The following is a 21,907-nucleotide window of genomic DNA, read 5'->3' as shown; positions in this document are numbered from 1 at the left end:
AAACATATGCCAGAAGTTTCTTGTAACTGAATAGCAGGATTTTTTTCATACCATATTAAAAACAAATGAACCAACAGAAAAAGAAATAGTTCAATTTATGTTTCAGTTTTACCCATCTGCTAGAGGAGCCTCAGTTTCAGCAAATGGCATCTGTGGATGGTTTTTACATTTGTAGTTCTCAGGAGTTCCAAGCTTTAATAGACTCATTTATTTTATTTCAGTGGTGTTTAGTACAACATCAGTTAGTCTGCAATCGCCAAAGTTGGCAATGTGCTAAAAGGCCAAACGGCAGTTTTCCCAGATTTGTTCTCACGGCCAAAATGTGGGTGCAAGAAAGGGTATTCAGAGGACAGCTACCCGGCAACCCTGAGCTCAAACAGAAGCCCACCTTATGCGCTTCTCATCACTCCTAAATCTTACCTTTCATAAGCAGCTGCTTAAAGTAAATATCAAGCTGTGAGGCTGGAATTGGAAGCGGCCAGGATTATGTGGGACAAACTTCCATACAAACAAGAATAGGGACTGGCAGAAAATCTGTTTATTTCAAAACAAAGTTCAAATCAGCCTAAAGAATTTAAATGGTATTTATGTGCCTCCTTCATGTTGTATACACCATAAGCTCTTAAGAGCAAATGTGTCAGAGGTGCAACCCTGAAAAAGGAACGGGTAGAACAAATGATAACCAAAAATGTGCCTTAAAGGAGGCAATTCCTTGCAAATTGTTTACAAATGAAGAGAGAAGGAAAGCTAGTAAACATGAGAATAAAAACGTGTCCAAATAGGTCTTCTCTCCCCATCTCCTTACGCCACCATCTCAATGTGGCGAAATTTAGTTTATGATGTACCCATAAAACACAAAGGCACCTGGCAGGTGAATCACTTTTCCTCAACCACTTAGTCATTAAATTCTTTCATATCTAAAATATCAATACTTTTATGAATCCATCTTCTCCTTGCTGTTGTCAATAGACCCTCATTAGCTCTTGCCAGGACTCTGCAGTAGTGATTAGTTAGCTTCCCTGTCTCCAGCCTCACGTGTCCTTACCCAGCCACATTGTTGCCAGTGCTCTTCCTACAAGTAAACTGAATCCGGTTACCTCTCCGCTTATAATCCTTCAGCAGTTCCTCAGTACGGGAACCCACCCCCTGGTGGGAGAAAGATGCACAGTTCCTAGAGACCAAACATGTACCCTGGAGAACAGAACTAGCCCTGGTCACTGGAAAGGGTTCCCACGTGAAAAGATGGTCAAACATGGAAAGGAACTCCAACACGGGGATAGACAACTGGAAACTGGGACTGGGGAATGGGGGATGGGGGATGAGGGGCCAGGCAGAGAAGAGGTGCTGCCCAAGACCAGGGAACTGAAGAGGGAGAGCCTGAGCTGGAAGAAGTATCCCCAAGAGAACCAGTCAGCTCTGGATATCTGCCTCACTCTGAGGCCACCCCCACCAAACTCTCATTCCAAATGGTGCCAGTCTAGGGGCACCTGGGTGGCTCAGTTGGTTAAGTGTCCGACTTCAGCTCAGGTCATGATCTCGTGGGTTTGAGCGATGCATCAGGCTCTGCGTTGAAAGCTTGGAGCCTGGAGCCTGCTTTGGATTCTGTGTCTCCCTCTCTGTCCCTCCACTGCTCGTGCTTTGTGTCTCTCTCTCTCTCTCTCTCTCTCTCTCAAAAATAAACACTAAAAAAATTTTTTTAAATGGTACCAGTCCAACGAGTAAACAATTTCCCACTCCCACTCTGAGTGTACTTGTTCACCATATATTGGGTACAATTTTTCTTCACAGAAACCCTTCTGAATTACAACCCCACCGTCACATAGCCTTCAGCCCGCAGAATAAGATTTTCACTGCCCAGACTGACAATGGTTACTTGACTCTGGGATGAGGGGAAGAAAGAGTTCATCAGTGTCCATGTGCACAGGTGGGTAATACCACCCTCAACCCCCTGCTCTCATCCGCTGTGGTGCCGAGCTATCATACCTCAAAGCACCTTTTACACAGTGAAGAGACAGTAATAACCAGGCGCCACCTGCAGCAGGTACCTCTTTCTTTCCCCTCTTAAATCAAAGATCTTTAATTGCCAACACTGAAATTTAAAATCGGAAAGGAAAGACAAACTCAAATGTCAAATGCAAAATAACCTCTTCTTACAGATCTATTTTCTCCCCTTCAGATCCCTTCCAATGTAATCCTTCACTCTAATGTAGCGAATCTGCAAGGATTTAAAGAACAGCGGAAAGAGGGAAGATAATTCAGGATCATGGTTATACAAGTATGGTCTGAGAGCCACTGATGGACTTTAGCTGGTCTAAAAACCCAAACATTTTTGGGGTGCCTGAGTGGCTCGGTTGGTTGAGCATCCAACTCTTGATATCACCTCAGGTCAAGATCTCATGATGAAGGGCGCCTGGGTGGCTCAGTCAGTTAAGCGTCCAACTTTGGCTCAGGTTGTGATCTTGTGGTCTGTGAGTTCGAGCCCTGCACTGGGCTCTGTGCTGACAGCTCAGAGCCTGGAGCCTGTTACAGATTCTGTGTCTCCCTCTCTCTGACCCTCCCCCATTCATGCTCTGTCTCTCTCTGTCTCAAAAATAAATAAACGTTAAAGAAATTTTTTTAAATAAATAAATACTTAAAAAAAACACTTTCTTGATGTCACCCCTCCTTCTGCTCCTTCCCATTCTATTTTTTGTTCCCCTGCACAGCAAAACTCAAAGGGGTTATCCAGTGATGGTCAATAAATCTTCACATCCTATTCTCTTTTGCCACCCAGACAGGTTTCTACTGAAACTACTCTTGGTTAGGTCACTGGCGGATGTTGCCAAATTAACAGATCCCAATTTCTTTTTTTTTAATTTTTTTTAACGTTTATTTATTTTTGAGACAGAGAGAGACAGAGCACGAATGGGGGAGGGGCAGAGAGAGAGGGAGACACAGAATCGGAAGCAGGCTCCAGGCTCTGAGCCATCAGCCCAGAGCCCGACGCGGGGTTCGAACTCACGGACCGCGAGATCGTGACCTGAGCTGAAGTCGGACGCTTAACCGACTACGCCACCCAGGAGCCCCAACAGATCCCAATTTCAAGTTACTTTACTTCTCAGGAGGATTTGTCACAGTCGATCTCTCCCTTTTTCTTGGATACTTTCTTCCCTTGGGTTCCACCACCTTCTCAATTTTTCTGCTGCATCACTGGCTGCTGCTTCTCAGTCTCCTTCATTTCCCATTTCCTTCCTGACCTCAAACTATTTTAGTGCTTTTCTCTTCTCTTACCTACCACCTCCTTTGATGGTCTTTCCCGCTTTCAGAGCTTTAAATAACATCTACAACAGATAATCCCTAGGACTGCATCTCCCATGAGACTCACGCTTGCAAATCCAAACTGCCGTTTATCATTCCTAATGAACATCTCAAACTTATTAAGTCAAAACCGGAAGTACTAGTGTTCCACCTCCTGAATAGCCACTGGTCTTTTCATTTCAAATGATACCACACCAGATGCTCAAACAAACAAATGAACAAAAAAACCCCTAGGAGTCATCTTTGATTCCTCCTTTTGCCTCCCTTCCCACTTCAGCCCATCTGACTGTGCTGGGAGTTCTGCCTCCAAAATACTGTTCAGCTTATGTCCCTCTCTATTGCTACCACCTCAATCAAGTCATGAACATGTCTTGATGGTTTTCTTGCTCCCCTTTTATCCTCCTGTGATCCATCATCCACACAGCATTTAGGGGGTACAGAGTAGTCTTTTGGGGCACCTGGGTGGATCAGTCAGTTAAGCGTCCAACTCTTTTTTTTTCTTAATTTTTTTAAACATTTATTTATTTTTGAGAGAGAGAGAGAGAGAGAAAGGGAGGCAGATAGAGGGAGACACAGAATCTGAAGCAGACTCCAGGCTCTGAGCTGTCAGCACAGAGCCCGACACGGGGTTCTAACTTAGGAACTGTGAGATTATGACCTGAGCCAAAGTTGACGCTTAATTGACTGAGCCACCCAGGTGCCCTGAGTCCAACTCTTGATTTCAGCTCAAGTCATGATTTCACAGTCATGAGATCCAGCCCCATTTCCAGCTCCATGCTGGGTGTGGAGCCTGTTAAGGATTTTCCCTCTATGCCCTTCCCCTGCTCATGTGGGCAATCTCTACCTCTCTCTCTCTCTCTCTCTCTCTCTCTGTCTCTCTCTCTCTCTCAAACAAAACAAAAATAGAGGAGTCTTTTAAAATTTTTTGACATTCTATTCCCTGCTTCAAAACCTCTCAAGGCTTCTCAGCACACTAGGAACGAAAGGATGAGCTCCTCACCATGATACACAAAAATCCTTGGTGATCTGCAGTCTTGTACATCTTAGATCATCCCTCGTACCATACCGCCTCTCATTTACTACATTCAAGCCATAAAGTGCCCTGGACTTTCTTTCTCTTCCCTGAACACTCCATCCCAGGGCTTCTGTGCTCCTTCACTTTGTCAATTTCCTCACACCCTACTGTCTCCTCGTTCCATTCATATCTTTCCCCACTGGTTCCCTCCTCTCCCTCAGGTATCTGTGCAAATATCACCTCCTCAAAGAAGCCTTCCCTGAGCACTCAATCTGAAGAGGTCTATCCCAATCGCCAACCTCCATTTTATCACTCAGTTTTGTATTATTCATAGTACTACCAGTATTTAAATTTATTGTTTATTTAATTATTTACTGGCTCATCGTCCATATCCTGTTAGGATGCAAGTTCCATCAGAGTAGGAACTATGTGTGTCTTGCCCATTACTTATGTCCCTAGTACCCGCAACAGCACTTGGTACACAGTAGGAGCTCTATAAACTCTGGCTGGATCACAAAGAAGTTTGCCATAATGTTTTTACTTCAAATTCTCCATTTCTTCCTTTTTACTGAGTGGAGTTTCTAGTGAAAAAGGGTACTGTAACAGTAGATGAGACTTAAGGACTTTTGACTTGCCTGAAAGAGTCAAAGTATAAAGAGACTCGATAGCATACTTTAGAATATCTATATTGCATACTTCCTCACCACAGATTAACTGGTAGTGCTGTACAGTCAACAGGGTAATAATTCCCACAAATTAATTAGAAAATGCCCTAAGATGACTTAAACGGTTCCATAATCCAGTCTGCTTTCAGAATAAAAATATCAGAGACAAATTACACCAGTAATTATGGCACATTTTTATCAGCCAGATAAAGTAATGTGAAGAACAATGACAGCCAGATGAATGATTTTGCTTATTAGTAAAGTCTTATTATAATGGCCCAGCAAAATTGAAAACGAGCAATTTGCAAAGTCATACAAGGTAGTCATAAGCCACACTGAATATCACCCCCAAGGCACGAGTTCTGATCCCCCCCATCAGGAATCATTTTCTACTGTATTAAAAAGTTTCTCAAATGCAATACCTTCTTGATTGTGGCATTATCTTGTCTCTTTAAGTTGATTTGTTTTGTTTCTGTTGAAACAAATTCTGTTGAATATTTGAATAGATTAACACACTGGTCTAAGGGGAAAAAAACACTTTTACATTTAGGAAGAAACTTAATACAATTGTAACCTTATAGAAAAATGTTACTTTTCTTTAAAGTTTATTTGTTTATTGGGGCGCCTGGGTGGCGCAGTCTGTTAAGCGTCCGACTTCAGCCAGGTCACGATCTCGCGGTCCGTGAGTTCGAGCCCTGCGTCGGGCTCTGGGCTGATGGCTCAGAGCCTGGAGCCTGTTTCCGATTCTGTGTCTCCCTCTCTCTCTGCCCCTCCCCCGTTCATGCTCTGTCTCTCTCTGTCCCAAAAATAAATAAACGTTGAAAAAAAAATTAAAAAAAAAAGTTTATTTGTTTATTTAAGTAATCTCTACACCCAATATGGGGCTTGAACTCATGACTCCAAGATCAAGAGTCACATGTTCTCGGGGCGCCTGAGTGGCTCAGTTGATTAAGCGTCTGACTTTGGCTCAGGTCATGATTTTGCGGTCTGTGGGTTCGAGCCCTGTGTCGGGCTCTGTGCTGATAGCTCAGAGCCTGAAGCCTGCCTCTGAGTCTGCATCCCTCTCTCTCTCTCTCTGTCTCTGTCTCTCTCTCAAAAATAAACATTAAAAAAAATTTTTTTTTAAAAAAAGGAGTCACATGTCCTTCTGACTTAACCAGCCAGGCACCCTGAAAAATGTTACTCTTTTTTTCAAAAATTCTTAAATGTTTATTTATTTTTGAGAGAGAGAGAGAGAGAGAGAGACAGAGAGAGAGAGAGAGAGAGACCATGACTGGGGTAAGGGCAGAGAGAGAAGGAGACACAGAATCCAAAGCAGGCTCCAGGATCCATGCTGTCAGCATAGAGCCTGATGTGGGGCTTGAACCCATGAACTGTGAGATCATGACCTGAGCTGAAGTCTGACACTTAACCGACTGAGCCACCCAGGCGCCCTGAAAAATGTTACTCTTAATTGTAATGTTATTTAACTGACTGAGCCACCCAGGCACCCCGAAAAATGTTACTCTTAATTGTAATGTTATGGGTTGAGAAAATCTTTGATGGTAGGTGCAGGTTAACGTGTCATATAGGTTTAAACATATCTTATTTAATTTGTCTCACACGAGGGAAGTCCACATGATAATAAATTCAATGTTAGCATTACTGATAGTTCTATATAATTTTTTTTACTTTACCTTTTTTAGAGTGAAATTTCCTCTGATACAAGCTATCTTTCAGAGAGGAAAGCATGCACAGCAGATAGGAGAGGATGGGGGAGGCAAGCTGCCTAGGCTGCAATCTGGGCTTGGACGCTTCTTAGCTGTGTGACCTTAGGCAAGTCACTTAGCTTTTCTGTGCCCAGTTTCCACATTTGTAAAACATAAATAATAATAGCAATCTCTTCATAGTACTGTTGTGAACAGTAAGGAGTTAACACATGAACAGGGCCTATAAAGCAGTTCTTGGCTCATACTGTTTAAAAGATTTCAGTTATGATTCAATTTTTTTTTGTTTCACTTCACAAATTCATTTATCCTAGAAAAAGGAGCACATTTCTGACCATATTTGTTCACAGGCTAAATATTACATTAAATTGCTCCTTATCAAAGAACTTACAGTGCATTTTTCCTATGGCTTCTTTTATTTTGTGCTATTTCCAGGCTCTTCAGTGGAAATCCTATACATTCAACATGGAAATAAAAACTGAGACCAAAATGAATAAACTACTTGTTTGTTAGCATCACTGGTAAATGCATGAGTGGGGAAGAGAAGAGTCTACCTGATAAGAAATGAAGGTGCTCTGGGAGAAGGATAGCAAGACAAAGCAGTATAAGCAGATACATTTCCTAAGGGCCACAGAATTGCTGGAGTAGAGTTGAAAATTTGGTTTTACAGTTCCTAGCATCCAAACAAAACAGAAACTCTGATCAGGTAGAGTTTTAGTAGCACTCATCAAGGAAATACATTCTAATAACTCAAGAGAACAATAACAGTTGCTATGAACAGGTAGGTACCACTATGTGCATGCCTACTTTGCAAATGAGGAAACTGAGGCAAAGAAGTTGAGAAGTGTACCGGGGGGGGGGGGGTGGTAAATGAAATTCAGAATTAGATAGACCAGAACCCACACTTTTGACCACTTCACTGTACTGCGTTTGGTGAACAAAAACACACTTAAAAACAAACAAACAAAAAACAGTGCTACATTTTCACCTGGTCACAACAGGTTGGGATGGGCTTCTGTACTGCTACTTCTACTCAGGCTTATGACTTGAAGCCATAATGGCCGGTTTTTGGTGTAGAGAGAAAAGCCTGAAGGACAGAGCCACCTCTAGCCTAAATATCCCTCCAGTCACCAACTCAGCTCTCAGGTTTTATGGTAGGAGCTAAGTGACACTGCATCTAGAAGAAACATGTTTACTTGGGTGTCATTTCTCTGCAGGTTCCCTAAACATTCCTCCTTTCCCTGCCCTGCGGCCAGCCACCCAAGCCTCTGGACCCTCTTCCTACATATTTATTAAATCTATACGTTTCCTTTACCTTCATCACAGCCTCCTTAGATCACCTCTCACCCCCAAGATCAATGTGATAAACTTCTAACTGGGTTTTCAGAACAAACACAAAGATTAACCTTCTCCCAAAGAGTTTCTTTGTCGTTTGCTTTAAAATCTATACGAAGGCATTTTAAAGAGATTTAAAAAAAACTGCATTCCAAAAAAAGCAATATCCTCACATTTCCCAATTTAGACTATTTTAATTATGTGAAAAGCATGAACCTGATACAATATGGCAACCAGGATTAAATTTAAGATGCCAGGTAATCCACATCTGTCTTCTAAGTAACAATTTCTGTAATAACTTGTAAATCTGTTTCTGAAATAATCATTGCCATAGAGAAACTATTAATATTTACAAGTGTCAAACAGTACCTAGTACTTGTTATTTAATAGTGAAAGAATAAAAAGAATGGCAAGGCTTATTTCTCTATGGCTGCTTCCTTTTACTGTTAGAGCCTCATCACTGTAATTCTAAAAAATATTTTATTGTAATCTTAGTCTGATCTATGAATCATTCTCCTCAATTTAAAATTACAACCTAGGGGCACCTGGGTGGTTCCATTGGTTAAGTGTCCAACTTCAGCTCAGGTCGTGATCTCACAGTTCACGAGTTTAAGCCCTGCATGGGGCTCTGTGCTACCGGTGCAGAGACTGCTTGGGATTTTCGCTCTCTCCTCTTTCTCTGCCCCTTCCCCACTCGCACTTTCTCTCTCAACATAAATAAACTTAAAATAAAAAAAATAAAATAAAATTACAACTGAAATTGGTATCAACTTCTACCCCTGGTTATATTTAAATAGCTCTATCCCTAGTATAATTTAGAAAAAAATAGACAACTAACTTTCCACTTCTGTTACAGGAAGCCAGGCTAAGATGATTCATCTAGCAATCCACCAATTAATTGATGAGTCAACCAATTATCGAAAGTATTTCTTATGTCAGAGATACATGCAAAGTCAAAAACCCAGTTAACATTCTTGTGACAAAGTCCCGTTTCTGTTGACTTTGGCTGTCATTTAGGAAACAGTAGGAAATGCATACCCTTTGAACCACCTTTCCCACTTAAGAATATCATTTAGTACATTTATTCAAGGCTCTTGTGGTGACACAATGGCAGTCTGCATGGCTCTTTTGTTGGCTGTTCCTTCTGCCAAGCTGACCCTCTTGCACAGTTCAGGCCTCTGTCCAAGGGTTACAGCTCAGAGGCCTTCTCCTAGCCACCTCCAAGAAAATGCTACCCCTCACTTGCTGACCCCTGACTTATTTTTTCATCACATTTATTACTCGCTGACACATTCATTTGTCAGCACCCCCATCAGAATGCCACCTCCGCCAGGGCAAATATTTTGTCTTGTAAATCCTGTCTCTCCAGTGCCTTGAGAGCTGCTTCACAGGGAAGAGGAGCTCAGTGAACAGTTGTTGAAAAACATGGTTGAAATAAATCTAGGAAAGAATCTGTTAAATTCTAGGAAGAGAGTCTTTTGGAAATACGATACCATTCTCCTCCTCCTCCTCTTTCTTATCTTTTTTAAAAATTTTTTCGGGGCGCCTGGGTGGCGCAGTCGGTTAAGCGTCCGACTTCAGCCAGGTCACGATCTCGCGGTCCGTGAGTTCGAGCCCCGCGTCAGGCTCTGGGCTGATGGCTCAGAGCCTGGAGCCTGTTTCCGATTCTGTGTCTCCCTCTCTCTCTGCCCCTCCCCCATTCATGCTCTGTCTCTGTCCCAAAAATAAATAAACGTTGAAAATAAAATAAAATAAAATGTTTTATTTAAAAATTAAATTTTTTTTCTCACTTTCTCTCCCATGGTTATTTATTTATTTAAAAAATTTGGAGCACCTGGGTGGCTCAGTTGGTTAAGCGTCTGACTACAGCTCAGGTCATGATCTCATAGTTCGTGGGCTTGAGCCCCACACTGGGCTCTGTGCTGACAGCTCAGAGCCTGAAGCCTGCTTCTCTCTCTGCCCCTCCTGCATTCACCCTCTGTCTCTCAAAATAAATAAACATTAAAAAATTTTTAAAAAGTTAAAAATTTATTTAAGTAAATTAATATGCAGTGTTATACTAGTTTTAGGTATACAATATAATGATTCAACAATTCTATACATTACTCAGTGCTCATCATGGTAAATGTACTCTTATTATTATGTCTTTTGTGTGCTTCACAGCAGATTAAGGAGATGGGGTGGACTTACAGCCTCAGTCTATTAGCACAGAGACCGACGCTCTTGTAGTAAGAGCCAGAGGGGCAGCTCGTTTGATCTCCCGTGCTGAGGTTTGTTTGGGTGACAACATTACATGGCTCACTTGATGTCCCTCTATTTAATATCTTTTCCTCATGATAGAACAAGCTACAAGTTTAAGTTAACCATAACTGGTTGAATAAGGATATGGTAAGTACTTTGGTATTTCACTGGGGGCTGCCTTAACTAGAACAGATGCCATCACCGTACTTTCAGACAAAGTGTATTCCTAGTTAACACCAGTTCATTCTTGTCACCCAGTCCTAGGATTTAGGACCCCGGTGGGAAGAGAGTCATGAAAATGAATACTCTCACTTTACAAATGAGCTGCCAGAGGTCCAGACAGCCTCCACCACTTGCCTAAGCTTATGTGGCAAGGTCAACTGGCAGGGATGACTGTATGGCCTGACTCCTGAGATTCAGTGCTCTTTTCCCTTCCCTGTTTATACCAACAGCAAAAGTTGTTCATCAATAAATATGAGTCTTAAGACAAGGAAACATGCTGTATGGTATTAAGAGGGTAAAGAATACATGCCGTAAAATATCTACATTAAAAAAGCATTATTTTGCATTCATGATTTTAAGGACTAATAATTTATTGGGAATCAGAACACTAGCTGCAGCAGTATATAGAAATCTCCATGGGGCGTCTGGATGGCTCAGTTGTTGGGCACCTGACTCTCGGTTTCGGCTCAGGTCATGATCTCATAGTTTGTGAGATGGAGCCCCACATCTAGCTCTGTGCAGACAGTGTGGAGCCTATTTGGGATTCTCTCTCTCCCTCCCTCTCTGTCCCTCCTCTGCTTGTGCTCTTTCTCTCTCTCAAAATAAATAAATAAACCTTAAAAAAAAATAAATCTCCATGGTCTTACATAGGAGTTCTGAGATAAGCAAAACAACAGAATATTAAGTAAAGGGAAAGTCTGGAAATGACAATAAGTTTATCAGAATGTAAACAAAGACGCATCAAAATAACATATATCAATGTAATGCTGAATTCTAACATGTTAGTGTAGATAGTAACAGTGTAGACAGAAGTAGATTCACTATGAAGCTGATGAAGGTCAACCTTCAGGCCCCCTCCCTTTTGTGAGCAACTTCCAAGGCCCTGGGAGGATCTCTAGTAATGTGCTTACAGGGCCATGTTTTATAATACTGGTCAAGACCGCCATCTGCATTCTGACTACTCCCTCACCATATTCCCCTCATGTCCGATAGTGTTGGAGTGGCCGTGGCTATTTTGAGATTCAGCTAAGGGGAGCTGAGTTTGAAAATAAGGTTATTTTGGTTTAGTGTGATATGGTGATGTACTTACACAGGTTGCTTTCATTTTATAGTGTACACATTCTCAGCATAGAAAGAGCTTCCAGGTATATTCCTTCTGCCTGCTGTGCTGACATACTTAGCACTGTGACTCAAGGACCATGGTGATAAATTCTTTAACAAGTGATGGGAATTCAAGAGTAGTTATGCTTAGTGACTATACAAGAAAAAGCCCTGAACTCTTACAGTTCATACCTGAAAGAAGGTAACAATTTTTCAATTTGATAATGATCCTAAACATTTAAATGATGTTATCAATAAGGCGTTGTGAAGGTAAAATGTTAATAATTACCAAAAAACCTCCTCTGAACCACGAAGTTAGAAGCAGAATTATCTTTCTATTCCCTTTATAGAAAATATTATAAAATTGTCATTTGAAGAGGTGATTTAAGAATATGCAGCCAGGGGGCACCTGGATGGCTCAATTGGTTAGGCATCTGACGTAGGCTTTTTCCCACGAGAGAAAAAGAAAGCAAACAACACAGGCATTTTGCCTTACCTTCTACATTAAAAAGTCACCCCCAGGGGGCGCCTGGGTGGCTCAGTCAGTTGAGCTTCCGACTTCGGCTCAGGTTGTGATCTCACAGTTTGTGAGTTTGGGCCCCATGTTGGGCTCTGGGCTGACAGCTCAGAGCCTGAAGCCTGCTTCAGATTCTGTGTCTCCCTCTCTCTCTCTGTCCCTCCCCCGCTTGGGCTTGTCTCTCTTTCTCTCTCTCTCTCAAAAATAAACAGGCATTTTAAAAAAAAGAATATGCAGCCAAAAATTTCAAGGAAAAAAGTATCATAGAGCATTTCATTTAGTTAACAAAGATATTATATTTCTGGATTTGTGATTTTAGAGTATTGTTAGCTTCTAAAAATTTGTAATTTGTTGTGATTTCTTGTCTCATTCTTTTTAAGTTTATTTATTTTGAGAAAGAGAGAAAGCGCACAAGTCAGCGCATGAGCAGAGAGAGAGGGAGAGAGAGAATCCCATGCAGGCTCTGTGCTATTAGCAGGGAGCCTGACATGGGGCTCAATCCTATGAATCGCAAGATCATAACCTAAGCCAAATTCAAGAGTCGGATGCCCAACTGACTGAGCCACCCAGGCATCCCTTTTTTCTCATTCTAAATAAACATTCACATCTGCATCTAATTTTGAATGTGTAGTGCTGTGTATTTTTCCTTTGAGAGATTCTAGCCTTACCCAAAATTATATAAGCTTCAAATGTAGACTCACACAACCTAGACCCACCCCTGTTCAGAGCAGGTACTTCATTCATGTTCCTTCCTGCATTTCATAAATATCTTAAATCACAGATCCTAAAGCACAGAAGTCTAGATTACATAGTTCATTTTCTACTTTGCTTAGCATGGCATATTCAAGCAATAAATGTATTTTAATGCAGGACAGCATTGAAAAAGAGAACAAAAAGTTATCATTTTCTTCTCTATTACTTAAGGCAGATCTGGCTCAATCAAAACATTCTTACAAGGAAATGATCACATTATAACTGCATTAAGATTGATGGAATGACTTTTAAATAATTGTTTGCTTACACTGGACACACGCCAGTCACTTTTGGCGTATGTTAAAGATGAACCTGAATGAAACCTACCTACAGTAACCTTCAGGAACCTGTAACTTCTGGGCCTTGTTTTCTGGAATATGACTGAGAAAACCTCAAAAAACTGTTAGAGTTCATAATGCCAAGAATACACAAGCCCATGAGCAAATAGCAATTATGTGCTAATGAATGAAACCCCTAGTAAGTGCATTGAAAACCTGTTCATTGCACGATAGCCCATTGAGCATAACATACGTGTGTGGAGGTTACAAATACCTTCTAGGGCCAGGAAGTTTCAAAAATTCCCAAATGAACATTTCCATTTCTCCTCATCCCTCTCAGGTGGTTGCCTAAAAAACTAAGCAGCTTAAAAAAATAGTTTAATTTGGTATAAAATCAAGGCCACTTAAAAAACAATAATATTCGTAATTTCTACTATGAAGCATTTAAGATTTATTTCCTTCCTCAGGATCACAGCCACACAGGTCCATAATCCCTTGAGGTAAGACAAATTTCAGGATCCAAGTTACTTACTTACATAATTAATTTACGGATGTCAGAAAGGTGATATGCACAACCACATGTTATGCTGCATCCCCAGCCAAGTCTGGGGCAATCCTCTGCAACCAAACACATTAGTATTTCTGCAATGAAATGCATGAAGATCGTGTAAGTCGTATCCATAAAGATTATAAGTAGCTTTAAATTATTTCAAATCAGGACTTGCTGACAGATGAATCCAGGTCACATTAGGCTTTGCCATCATGTAAATTAAAAAAAAAAATAGGCGAGTGGTTTTTCTGAGTTTTTTTGTCATTTGGAATTACAGATTAGGGACTGTGAGCCTGCATCTCCAGAAGCTCCCTTTATTTCCTTTTACTCTTAAAGTAGAAGCAAAGTCACATGGTTTTAGTCTCCCAATGCCTGGGCAGTTTTGTTTTTATTTGGTGATGCCCTTCTCCACAAAGCCCAGGACTTCACAAAGTAAATCAGAACAGAAACAATGGAAGGAGCTACTGTCCTCTTGGGAGGCTGCCGCTTTCCTCAAAGCTCTGCCTGAAAAACAAGCTGCCTTTTAAAATGTTGCACAGAGCCCCAGAAGGAGGAAAGAACTGATCTCACAGAATTTATAGAGGGGGCAAAGCCCTGCCAGAAATCATGCCTCTGGATAGCAGAGCAGGGCCCATAAATACTGAAGGCTGGAGGAGTATTTGGATGGAGCCCTGCTGAGGATTCCCGCAGCTCAACTGCTGCTGCTGCCATTACTCAAAACTCAGACCTCAGAGACAAACAGGGCTTCGGGAGCTGCATGTAAACCACAGCATTTGATATAGAAAGATCATAAAGTTATGAAATGGATGTAATCTGGCTACTTAGAACTCCCTGCTATGACCGGTGCAAATCTTAACAGGATCAACCCATCTTCTCATCTTTCCAAGGTAGATAAATGGAAGACAGGACCATTAACTCGAGGTTGTAGTGAATGGAAAGAGAGAAGAGATGAATGGGGAGCTTTTAGAGAAGCTTTTAAAAAGCTAGACACTGTCATTCCGAGGGGATATTACATGTTACTATAGGCCAGGGCATTCAAGAAAGGGACTTGCCTCATTCTGTATTGTGACAAATGTGATGAAGAACCTGGAGATACTGGTAAAATAAGCAGTTCTGGCAGTTACCTACCCTTTTCTTGCTAAGAGTGATTTTTGAGGACAGTACTTCTCACTGAGGAGTAAATAATCTCGCTGTCCCCCAAAGCATCAAGAAACACAGTGAAAAGCATATCTGCTATTTTGTAATTCATCTTCTTCAAAATAATTCTGCCATCAGCAAATCATAGATCATTATTATGCAGATGATCAATATTTCTATAGTTTTACAAAATTCTGTTCAAATATTTTACTGGAAGCAGTTGTGCATGTTAATTTCCAGTAACCACACTAATGTAGAACAATGATTACATTACACTTGGATTTTTCATTTCCTTTGTTACTGAGACTGCCAGAAATATCTTAAGGGAATTAGCCCATGACATCAAAATAACCTACTATAAATAGAGCAACATCTTGATAACATGCATAAAAGTACTACCTGATGAATAGTCATTAAATGATGACTCTCAATTTTAGGCACATAATGCTCTAATTTCCAGGATAACTGGTTTAATGTTTCTTAGTTTTCATGTTTGTTTTTTATTTCTCTCCTAGAACAAAAACTTCAACTTTATTACCCTTTATGTACTGTGCATTATGTTTTGTTATGTGGCACATCTATATCTATTTGTTCCATTAGTTTGTAAATTTCGTAAAAATGTAATCATGTTTCTACTCTAGTAGTGAGCTAGCTTCTTGCCTTATAATCTTTGAAACAAATTGTTTTTACCACATATTACCTTCCTGTACATCAGTTGTCCACAGAGTACTTTGGAATGTAGAATTCACGGAAAAGGGGAAAAAATCTACCTGAGAAGATGAGAATTTGGCCCCACGTGGACTATTTTATGAATTCTCAGACCATGGCTAACAGGGATGTTCTCAGCTGAGCCAAGAGTCTCCCCCACTCCTTGGAGGCATCTGGTTAGCTGTTTACCCCATGTCTCGCTGTGGCTATGTCCTGCTGTGTGGGGCTGCTTCAGGCTCTCATAAAGTACAGGCCGGGATCGCCTGGCCTGTGTCTGTACCAAGGCAGCAGCTCATGCCTTGCTGAAGTTCAGGGGCTGTAGCCAAAGGGGCAGCAGTCTGATTTGTGGGTAAGAAGCAGGGAAGGAAAAAATGGTTACTGTATCGGATAATGCTTTGTGGCAGCCCTGGGAAGCATCCTGGGGCTTCTCAGTCCCAAATGACAGGGATGAGAATTGTGACTGAAAGGAGCCCACAGATATGACTTTAATTAAGAACGGCTCCATTCCGCATGAGAGGAGATCCTCGGATAACTCTTGGATGTGTCAAGAGCAAAGGAATTCAATTTTGGTAAAATAGGATGACTGAAGTTGAGATAAATTATTATTTTATTAATACAAATTGTCAGCTTAGAGAAATCAACATGTCCAAAATCTTTGATTGTCCCAAAAGATCAATCAGTTCATCAATCACTTGAATATGGAAATAGAAAGTTTATGTCTCCACCTCTATTTTGTCCACCAAAAAATATCCTTTGAGGGGGGATTATTGCATATTTTTAGCTGAAGTAGCATATTTCAAGGACAGTACTGTTAAGGACCATTATATGGAAGTAAAATGTCCATTTTAAGCATCTACTGAAAACTGATATTAAGGATTAAGGGAGGTCAAATAAAGTACAACAGTAAAAATCCTCAAAAATATTCTGTACTTACACTCAAAACATGTTTCCTTTAAACTCAAAAAACCTCTTCTACGGTGTAGAAAAAGGGCTGGGTTTTAAAAGCAACTCGTCCTTACTTCCTGTTTTGTATTCGTTTATCTTTAGAATGAGGCTACTGGCAATAATTTGTTTTGACCGACTTTGTTAGTAAACAGGCTACTGGATCTACAAACCTTTCTTACTGAATAAATGTGACAGTATGTGATTTATTGTACTTAATATTTTGCCCCTTAGTCACTTCCTTGGCTGAAATCCCCAAACATCATTAGGTGACTTCTTTCAGTTTATGGCAGATGGACAATGACCACAGGATATAAAATGAACAGCTGTCCTCCTCCCCTTTTGTACCTTTCTCTCTTTAAGTCCTATTCCCATTCTCTCAGTTCCAAAATATTTTTATTTTTTCCTCTTTACTGCCACTCCTATCATGAGAGAGAAAGGAACCAATTTTCTCCCAATTTATGGAATACGATGCTATTTTCAGCCACTTTTGGATGCCCACCCATTTGCAAGTTTCTTCCCAAGCCCATAGCATAGAACTTTCAACAGATCCTATGCTGGGAGAAACATAAGAAAGAGAAATGCAAAATGTGTCAGGCTTTGCCAGGTTCCCTGCCAAGCAGCCCTCCTTTTCTCAGGGCCAAGGCCATACAACCTAGCCCTAGTGCTTAGGTCTGGCTCATTTTCTAGGACTGATCCCCACCTTAGGCAGCAGGTGTTAAGTACTGCCCCTCCCCAACCCCAGCAATTTGAAAATTCAGCATTACCACCCTTGCTGCAATTCTGGCTTTGACCTTGATCTTAAGGTCTTAGAATGGCCTCTGCCTTGTCTCCCTGCAGGCTTCCATCTCTCCAACCTTCATTGTGGTGATTAGCCTCTAAAGCAGTACCACACCTGCTCTTAGCAGTCTCCCTTCCAAATGATAAAGTCCTGCCACTGGACCTCCCTCTGTCTGGATTTTCCAACAGGCTGTGCTCTCACTCTTCTCTGTGGTCTGCACCCATTTCTTGGCTTTTTCTCACACATGGACCCCCCCAGCCCCCCCACCTATTTGGTAAATAAAGTCCTTGCAGGTTGGGCAGTGTCTTTGGTTTGGCTTTCTCCACAGTGGATGTAGAAACATCACATTATACATAGCATACATCCTAAAGGTCTCTCTGAAAGAAGAATCCTCAATCAAGTGTCCTTGACTGATTAAAAAAAAGTGAAGATTGCTGGCTTAGATCAAGTTCTCATATTGCCCATGTATTTCATTCAGCATGCTCCCTCACCCCAGCAGTCGAGAATGAGTATAATATTAAGCACCAATGTGGAACATCACTAAATCTCTTTCCTAACCTATGAATTTAATCAAATACAGTCCACAGTGACTTAGTTCTAGTTGTGAGCAAAATTCTGCCCTATGAACAAAGGGGGATACTTGTACACTACTTAGCCCTAAAGGGCTTTAAACATTTAAGCTTTAAAGGGTGAAAGTGGATGTGCAGAAATAACCAATGTATAAATCAAAGCAGAATGAGGTAGGTATCATCAAATATGGAGGAAGTGGAGATTCAGAGATATCAGGTTAGGCCAAGGAGCTTTCAAATGCGAGACTCACCCTATAGTTTACTGCTTATATCCTTCTACTAGAACAGCACTCGATAAATTTTAGTAGAACATAATTATGAATGAATTACTGATATTTATCTTTTAAGCCTCATCAACGTGAGTAACAAAGAATTAAATATTTCAAAAGGGAAAGGGCACAGTATCTTTCAAACTGTATTTTAATTCACATGATGATAATTATTTAGTTATCAGTTTTAATAATTCAAGAACACTTATAATTAATCTCAACGATCTTTGCCAGAGCCTTATGCTTAGTAGAATTTTACACTGCTTGAGAACACTCCCTTTTATTACTTAAAATAGGAATGTGGGGTGAGGCGGGATTGAAATCATATAAAGTTTACTTAAGCTGGTCTTTTAAAATATGAAATCCCTGAAAAGGAATAAATCAAGTCCAGGATGAAGAAGCAGGATCACCTGAATCATAATCAGTTCCAAACCTTTACCGAATTTAGATAACACAGAAGTGTTCTATATATAAAGATTTCAGTTTTTGTCTTAGTGTAGATCTTTGAAGATCTAAAAATCAAGTCATAAACAAGACTTATCTTAACATCTTTTATATTCAAGAATCTAACACTCAAATAAAACATGTTATTTAACCTTAAATGCAGATATATTAAACCAATTTCACCACTTAATTTTTCTAAACTTCTGTTATTTTATTAATATCTGTTTTGAGCTCAAGTCATCAGAGATTTTGTCTCATCCTTAGAGATTATGATTTTAGAAGAGGTTTTCGCTATTTCATGATAAATTCCCCAAGGTTTTACTCACTTACCAAGGAGAGTGACTCCTGAAAAAAATGAGAGTCTAATTTAGAAACAGAGCTCAGGAAGCTCACAGAGGAAATGGGCAAGAATTCCTACCAAGACACGGAGGGCTCGATTTCTCTTCCCTGTGAGTTAGCTGTTCTAAGAGTAGAGAGAGACTTTCTCTGTTGAAAAGAGTTCTGAGTGATTAAGATGTTTATGAATTAGGCTTGAGGGAAAAGCTGCTTCCCTTAGGCTAAATGCAGTACAATACCTCTTACAAGCAGTATTTTATTCACTATAACTGTTTAAGAAAAAATAATGCCAGATCACTTTTCTTTTACAAAGCAATCTTCCAACTCACCAATAAGAGTATCGCTAACTTTTATAATTTTCTAGTTTTTATTTTTCAAAATACACTCATACAAAATGAGTAACTCTCATATATCTGAGACTCTCTGTGGCACATACAGTATATACAAGAACAATTTACTTCTAAGGACATAATCTGTAAATATAAAACATTTATAATTTAATGACTCTCCTCTGTCTTGAGATGGTTAAAAACAAATAAAAAGGCAGTAAAAAAGATGCACACACAAAACCCAAATCTTTAGGATACTCCTAAGTAAAACCAAAGAAAAAAGGTACTAATTTTATAAATTATGAACAAGTAGTAGATTCTAGCTAGTTCAATAATAACAAACTGATAATTCATGTATATATATTTCTGCCCACGGGTTTCACTAAAAGCATGCTATACTGTGATTCTATGTTTCCTTCTGGGTCAACTTTTCCACTGATTGAGGTCCTCAGATCACCATGTCCAAATCCTGTCTTGGCATGAAATGTCTGCATGGAACCAATTTAGCACTTGGTTACATACTATTACAGATGTCTCTGCAATAGTGACCTGTCACTCAGGCAAGAAATACTTATGAGCATCTACTTATTTTGAGTCCCTGGGCTAGGGGCTGAGAATACCATGATGGACAAGACAGATTTACCTCCTGAGCCAAATTCTGTTCTTCAAGGCATAGGTTTCTGAATGCTTTACCTTTAATCCCCATTTGGCCTACAAATTCTATTAATATGAAGAAAGAGCTAGGCTAAACTAAACAAGCATAGTACCTGGCAAGATCTTATTGAGTGAGTCAGTGTAGACTTATAGCAAGGAAGAGACAAGTTTGCTCTTAACACAACTATCCAAAAGATCTTTCTTAAGAATTAATTTCATTATGTTTCTTTATTTCCCAGGAGAGAAAGAGGCCATTTCTGACTTCTATTGACTATTAAGTTTAAAACTCCCGGTGATGTATATTAACTCTTCAAATGGAAACATTTTCTCTGACATTGACCATGGCCATCCTTTGGCCAGTCTTTCTTCTCCGAGAGGACACTCATGTTCCCATCCTATACCTTGCTTCTGTCACTCTGTCTCCTCACCTGGAAAACCTTTGTCCTTTCCAATGACTCCAGTTGTTGGGGTTCAGGGATTCTCCTCTCTAAGAAGGCAGAAGGCCTGACCTGCTCTACTGACCTGCTCTACTGTGAAGGATCTGCCATCATGGGGACCTGTACACATGTTCATCTCTGTTTATAATAATCTGGCAGCTCTCTAGAGGTTTCATGTTCTGTATGCATCCAGAGCCTTCTACCAAACCACTAAGCACTGTAAAAATGTTTTTCTCTTTCTTTTTTTTCCTTGTCTTTCTATAGTTAGAGTTAGCTCAGGAAAAGGCTGGCAGGCACACAGCAAATACTCAGTGACATGTTGTCAAGTGAATGAAGGACAAAAAACACCATCAGCACTTCCCTTGGACCTAGGACACTGCCTGAGAAGGCAGTTTGGAGACACCTGTAAGATAACGGTTTGCAAGGGCATAATCTCAAATTTTTCTTCGTATCCCGGAGGAAATATAAAGGAAACAGTTAAATACCTGTAAGGCTAGGACCATAAATTCTACTAGGTGACCCTAATGAATCAAGTGAGGGTTATAGCAGATCAATGCTTCAGCACAGAAATAGATATGAGATCTTTCATTGGAATGGAAAAATGAGAAGTTCTTCTAAGAACATTTTAGGACACTTTTCCTGATGCTTTAGCTATTGATAACCCGATAAATTTCAGGTTCCCGAGTTGTGTTTTCAGGATGCTTTAAATTTAAAATTCATTTGGTTAAGGTAGCCTGTATATTTATGCATATATTTCTAAGTGTGTGCATGCATGTCTCTGTGTGTATAGGTGTATATATTTAGAAAGGCCTGGGAATGCATTACATGATAGAGTTTATTTGATAACCTTAGTAATCCAAGACATTTCTATACACATACCCATAGACTTGGTACTTGGGATTCCCTTGGGTAATGCTTGTCATGGGACTGAAAATGTTTACAAGAACAATATAAAAGCTTCAAGGCAATAATTTATTCAATTGTGGTTATATGTCCACAATTTTGAATGCAATTCACCACTGAAGCCACAAATAATGACAGAATTCCCTAGAAAATTGTCTTTAATACATCTGAATCATCACACTACACAATGACCTTTAACATCCTAAAGGATTTCCAAGGCATTGACACTAAATCTAGCCATATTTAAACACACTCTTAGTACAGATTTGGATAATTCCACAACATACAAAGAAATATAAATGATTGTGTACATATAATTTTTTTTTAGTAACACATTCAATATAATTTTTGACAGGAGTATAAATACAATGGCTTCTATTTGGCTGCATTTGCTATTTTGGTATTTGGTTATTGTGGGACTAAATAAAGCTGAGGATGAATTCATGCAATTATGACATCTCTCAAACCTGTGTGCATGCCCTCATCTAGCCCTCACACCATCCATGTGAACAGAATGATGCTACTCCAAGTACTTATAATGAGATACACAAAACCATTTTTGAAAAGCTCTGTCCACTATACTGAATCTACCACTCACCACTATACACTATATAACTAGAGGTTTGCCACTACATGGTTTCTTTTTTCTTTCTTTCTTTTTTAATGTTTGTTTATTTTTGAGAAAGAGAGAGACAGAGCACAAGTGGGGGAGGGGCAG

The 21,907-nt window shown here is 40.1% G+C and overlaps 1 protein-coding gene across 3 annotated transcripts in view; it reads right to left on the bottom strand.

The window, feature by feature from the left end:
- The window catches only part of RELN (reelin), a 536,751-nt gene that overhangs the window by 240,368 nt on the left and 274,476 nt on the right, over positions 1 to 21,907 (bottom strand). The gene's annotated exons all lie outside the window — the stretch shown is intronic.

The sequence above is a fragment of the Felis catus genome, chromosome A2 (assembly GCF_018350175.1).
Source record: "Felis catus isolate Fca126 chromosome A2, F.catus_Fca126_mat1.0, whole genome shotgun sequence".
Classification (NCBI taxonomy): domain Eukaryota; kingdom Metazoa; phylum Chordata; class Mammalia; order Carnivora; family Felidae; genus Felis; species Felis catus.
Note: the sequence above shows the minus strand (reverse complement) of the source record. Positions and strands in the feature narration are given on the sequence as shown.